This window comes from Lepidochelys kempii, chromosome 18, assembly GCF_965140265.1.
Source record: "Lepidochelys kempii isolate rLepKem1 chromosome 18, rLepKem1.hap2, whole genome shotgun sequence".
NCBI lineage: Eukaryota > Metazoa > Chordata > Testudines > Cheloniidae > Lepidochelys > Lepidochelys kempii.
In genome coordinates this window covers 17,932,199-17,937,849 of record NC_133273.1, presented here as the reverse complement: position 1 = coordinate 17,937,849, position 5,651 = coordinate 17,932,199, and the positions used below count along the sequence as shown (strand labels likewise).

The window sequence follows — 5,651 nt, the reverse complement described above, 5'->3', positions numbered from 1 at the left end:
GCTTTTCGCAGAGTTATGGAATAAGAGGTTCTGCGACCAACAGCCTGGCTTCCTGCCATGGTGAAATTGCACAGGATTAAGCGAATGTTGGCTGAGAAGAGGCGTAATGTAAACTTCAGGGAGAAGGTGCACAAGTGGCATGTGGCCCTGTGACGAGGAGAACTCGATTACAGCACAAAAAACACCTGCCAAAGAAAACTGGAGACATTTCTGGGTGGCCAACCCCCGCCCCACCCAGCCCCTGATCTCCTCCCCTTCCCACCAGCTTGCTTCCTCTTTAACCTCCAGTCCCAGCTGCTCCCCGCTCTGTCCTGACAATGAGCGTTGCCCACACTCCATCAGCTGCTCTTCCAGGTGGAGAGGAGAGGAACATGTGAGAGAAGCTCCTCCTTATACCGCCCCTGCCCCTGCCAGGCTTGTCTGCTCCTACAGTGACGTTTAGCCACTGGAAGTTCTCCAGGGCAGGAACCATCTTTTGGGGGTGTATTTGTGCCGGGCCTGGCCCAATGGGGCCTGGCTGCGTGCCGGGGGCTTCTAGGCCCCCAAGTAAAATATAATGAGCTCTCAGAGACGCAGGTGATGGTGGGCCGGTTTCCCCACTGCCTCGTGCCCTGTGCAGACAGAGCCCGTGAGTGGGGAATTCTGAGTTGGCAGCAATGTGCATTCACTCGCACCAGATGGCAGGGTGGGGTGGGTGGAGCCCACTGGTTCCAGCGCTCCCAGACTTCACTTCCACGACCACCGGACTAATCCCCCAGTGTCTCCTCTTGCCATGTTTCAGGACTGTGCCAAGCAGCGGGCTGCACTGAGGCTGTTATCCTTCGCTCCTGGCTTGGAAAGTCCAGTCCTGTATCTTGCACACGAGCGGACGCTGTTCTGGAATGCAATGGCTAACGAATTTGGACTAACAGCATGAGCAAAGCAAAGGTCAAGGAGGGCTCAAAATTGAACCCAGATCTCCTGGGTCCCAGGTCAGAGCATCAGCCACAAGACCACCCAACCTGTGAGGTATGCCACGGCTGTCTCTCAAAACCATTTAAGTTGCCATTACTGAAGAAAAACTGGGAAGTCATTCTCCACCAGAAGAGAAGAGCAAAGTCCAGAGGCCATCAAGCCTCATCCATCGATCGCAGTGTGATTTACAAAGGAGGGGCACGTGTCATTATCCCCACTTCACAGATGGGGATGCTGAGGTACAGATGTGCCTGAGTCTGTAATGCTGCAGGACAGGGTTCAGCTGGAGAGTGGGGCACACAGGCAGATGGGGCCAGCCGAGTTGCTAGGATGCTGTAGGGAGTGCAGAGCAGAGGAAGTGTATAGGGAGGTAGAAATAAACCCCCACCCCAGATAGACTCAGCCCAGAATCCTTCTACTTGTGTCTTATTTTTTTCCGTCCAGTGAAACAGTGAGAAACTTTTAAAAAATGCAGGCTTGCGGCAGGGGCTGAGCCGCAGGGAGCGCTTGCCCCGTGACGTGGCGGAGATCACACCTCCTGCTCCTCTTGTCCGTCATGTGTAGGAAGTCTGACAGGTGTTTAGCAGATCTCTCCCACGTAGGGGCTGTTGCTGCCTCCGCTCTCTCCTCTGCATTCGGGCGCCTGTCAAGGAGATGGTGCGTGTGGCATTGTGTTATTGCCAGGCCAGGCAGGATGCTTGGAATGGGAACAATTAAAGCCTCTTCTCCTTGCAGCAGCTGACCTGTGTGATTGGCAGGGCTTCTCAAGGGAGCCAGAAGGAAGGTGATGGAGAGGTGACACTGGAAGACAAATGAGAACCTAGAAAATCAGAGAGGAAATTGAACTTTTCGTCGTGGGGGGGGGGGGGGAAGGATTCTCTTTTTGCAAATAGTGCCCCAAGGAGTTCACCAAAACTATGGGTGGGGGCTTGGGGGGTGCAGGCCAAGGGGAATTTCACTCCTTGCCCAGAATTCCCCAAGCACTTGTCCAGTTTTGGCCAAGGTGTAAACTCGACATTGTCCTTGCTGTATAGTTTTAAAGCTATTCCTTCCAGATCAGATCCTGGAGCTTAGCTAGATGACAGTAACAATGGTCTGTGCCTTGGGATGGTGTATGGTACAGTCGCAATGGTGTCTCTGTAACGGTGTACAATACAGTCACAATGGTGTGTTTCTTGTAACAGTATAAGGTCCAGTCAAAAATGGTGTTTGCCTCACAATGGTGTATAGTACAGTACAGTCGCAATGGTGCGTCTCTTATAAGGTACAGTGTGCTTATCTACCAGGGAAGCCTGCAGGACCCATTCTCCAGCTACATTTAATGGGAGCTAGGTACAGTGTGGGAGAACAACAGACCACAGGCAAGGAGGCAGCCATGTCTGTACGTGTTCCCTTTGGGTAGGGGGTTAACCCTGGATCTGTCACACAGCGCCCTGCACTCTGGAGGGATTTACAGATGAGGGGGCCAATCGACGCCTCACACTTGGAGATCCCTCTGCCCTTCCCCAGAGGGGATGCCCTAAGGACTGTTACCCAACAGCCCTTTTCTCCAGGACTGGGGTCAATTCAGGACCCCCCAGTCTACCCCTAGGACCACCGTAGCTGGCCTGGCTGACGTGCATTCTGCACCGATTTCCAATTAGCCCCTGGCGTGGGTTGGCGTGTGTGTTCCTGTTAACCAGAGCCAACCCGCATGGCAGAGACGGTACGGTCTGCTCACCCGATGGGACGAGAAGGAGGCGGGAGCCGGCGCAGAGATCAGTCTGCCTGCCTGTGGAACCCTGGGCCTGATCCTCCTCGCGCCCAGCCGAGTGTGCCCCAGCAAGTGTAACTCCATGGAGATCGACGGAGAGCGGCCACTAGTGTAGCCCTGGTGACATGAGACGAGACTAGGGTGACCAGATGTCCCGATTTTATAGGGACAGTCCCGATTTTTGCGGCTTTTTCTTATATAGGCACCTATTACCCCCCACCCCCTGTCCCGATTTTTTAACACTTGCTATCTGGTCATCCTAGAAGATAATCAAGCCCAGTGTCTCATAGACCAGCCGCTGAGAGGGTAAGAATGTAAATGTAAGGAACCACTTACAACCCCCAGCGATGTATTTAGTGACTGGAAGAGGGAGTTTGTGCTAACACATCCACTCCAAATGCGTTGGCTTGAGGTCAGGGGCTGCCTAGCTGGCCACTTCAACAGCTTTCCGCTTCCCCCGGCTCTATTATTTATGGCTTAGGGAGCAGGGTTGGCCTAACGAGCTCCATGAGGGCTGTAAACATTTGCTCGGGCATGGGCAGGTGCCATCTCTAAGTGGCAGGGAGGTGCTTTGCAAGGCACCCCCGACATTTGGCAGATGCCTTCCCGCTCTCGCTGCCAGATGGAACAGATCCATTCTGGAGCCGATCACTGCAATGAAAGAATCTCCTTACGGGGTATCCGATTATTCTGATTCCCATGTGTTGGTTATTGAGCTACGTGGCGTGGCGAGGAATTCAGTTAAATCAGCCCGGGGCTCAGCCAGGCAATAACTTATTTACTCTTATGAGACAGTAGCGGCCATTCACCCAAGGGCCTGGCCTCCGCCAGCTTTCATAAGGGTCTGTATTGGTGATACATATTTCTAGCTTGAAGAACTGAGGTGGGCGAAGGTCAGGGGAGCTTCACTGCAAACGCCTGCATTTGCCGGAGACGAGACCATCACACCAAAAACTACAGGTGTGCACAGAGCTGTACAGATATAAAGAGGCAAGGTTTGTTCTCTGTCTCTGGGGTGGGCTCGTGGGTGGGGAAGGAGCATGAAGTCAGCACGAAGGTGATGCTAGGAGAGGAAGGCGTGTCAGGAAGGGGAGCAGCACCGGGGAGAGGTAACAGGAAGATGGGACCTAGACTGAGGGCTGGGGGAACTCAGAATTTTTGCCTGCGGAGGATGGAGCTTCAGCGCTGGAGGCTTCAGACCCTGTCTGCTCTTAGCCCACCCATGCAATTGGCAGATTATTTACTCCCTTGCTGGCAGTGGGTTTCTGCGGATCCTGGGAGTAAAGTGGATTTGATCGTGAAATTCCAGGACTGCCCTGGGATCGCATTCTCCCTCCCCACCCCCCCAACATTTCCACCTCCTCTCCAGCTTGCCTCCTGCTCCCTGCTTTCCTCTGGCTTCACTCTGCCACCTCCTTCTCCCACTCTCTCACTCCACCAGCTCTTTTTGGACTTCTGACCTTTGTCCCTTGGGTGTCCATGTCGCCTCAAGGCCGCCAGACCTTCCCTCGCACCTGCAACCCTCTAGCACACTGGATCCCTTGCCCTGACCCAAATGAGTCATCCGCAAACTCCGGGAGCTGTAAACTCAGAGCCTAGTGGTATCGCATGGAGCAGTCCTGCCTCCTCCCTGTTTACTGGCAGCAATCACGAGTCTAGCCTAGCTGGGAAATAAACAGCCTTATCTCTCCAAATTAGCTCTCACAGGCCGAGCCTGCATGCCAAAGGCAGACTGCAGGCGCTGGAAGGGCAGATTGCAGCTCAGCGGCATGTAGGAGCTGGAGAAAGAGTTCAAGTCCTTTCCACAAACAAGTCTTGGGTGTGTGTGATTTCTCTTGAAAATGGGGTTCCCGTTCCTCAAGTCTTTTTTCCCCTAGGCATCTGTAACCGGTGATGGGGGAATGTCTAAGCGTTTGGGGTTCAGGTTCCTCTCCAAAAGCCAATGGCTGCTTCTGAAAGTCACCTGAACCTATCACTTTAGATAAGCTATTACCAGCAGGACAGTGGGGTGGGAGGAGGTATTGGTTCATATTCTCTGTGTATATATAAAGTCTGCTGCAGTTTCCACGATATGCATCTGAGGAAGTGAGCTGTAGCTCACGAAAGCTTATGCTCTAATAAATTGGTTAGTCTCTAAGGTGCCACAAGTCCTCCTTTTCTTTTTTCTGAACCTCCTGGAGTCCCTGAACTCAGGCATTCATGAGCACATCTGGCTCTTTGGGATTCCTGCTGTTTCCTTTCAAGCTGGAAGCTGCAGGCAAACATCCTGCTTTGGGGTATTTTGACACCTCCATTTACGGTTCCAGCTGGAAGGCAGATGAGCAGAAGCATCCGCAGAAATGAGAAATAATGGGAATGGGGCGGGGAGGTCAGTCAGCCTGACTCTTCGGGCCTGCCAAAGGTTTTGGTTCAAGTTATGGGCGAACATTTCATCCGAGTTGTACGATATCTCACCTAGGTTGCTTTATCCTAGCAATAAGGTGCACTCTATAGCCATGACAGATGGGTAGTCAGGCTCTCCTTGGTGCAAGTACTAGGGGCCTAACACAGTTTCACTGATCAATGGGGTTTGTTTGTTTCTGAGAACCATGTTATTACCATTCCCACAAGCTAGGTGTGGTTTTACAGTATTCCTGTAGCATCCCTGTCTCCGCAGCTCAGCCCATGCGAGCTACCTGATAGAACCATGCAAGCAGGTTGCTGGTTTCAACTATACCATGGACAAGTTCTCGTTTAGTTTCTGGGTTTCTCTGCTGGTGAGTTTTGGGGGGGCTGATCCCAGTACTTTGATTGCTTGTTTCCTTATAATCCTTCTAGGGTAGCAACTCAGGGACACTGTGCATCTTAACTACTTCAGTGCTGGCATGAAGGGGAAAATGCCTCTGTGGTGGTACCTCCTATAACTTGGGTGTCCTCCCTGAAGTGCCACTGTCTAGTGGTAAAT

The 5,651-nt window shown here is 52.6% G+C and overlaps 1 long non-coding RNA gene across 1 annotated transcript; it reads right to left on the bottom strand.

Moving 5' to 3' along the window:
- Positions 1-259: 259 nt before the first annotated feature.
- LOC140900040 (uncharacterized) lies at positions 260-4,340 on the bottom strand. The gene is made up of 3 exons (XR_012155536.1): positions 4,168-4,340; positions 2,675-2,824; positions 260-1,755 (listed from the first exon to the last, which is right to left on the bottom strand). It is a non-coding gene; the product is annotated as an uncharacterized lncRNA (long non-coding RNA).
- Between the last annotated feature and the right edge of the window lie 1,311 nt (positions 4,341-5,651).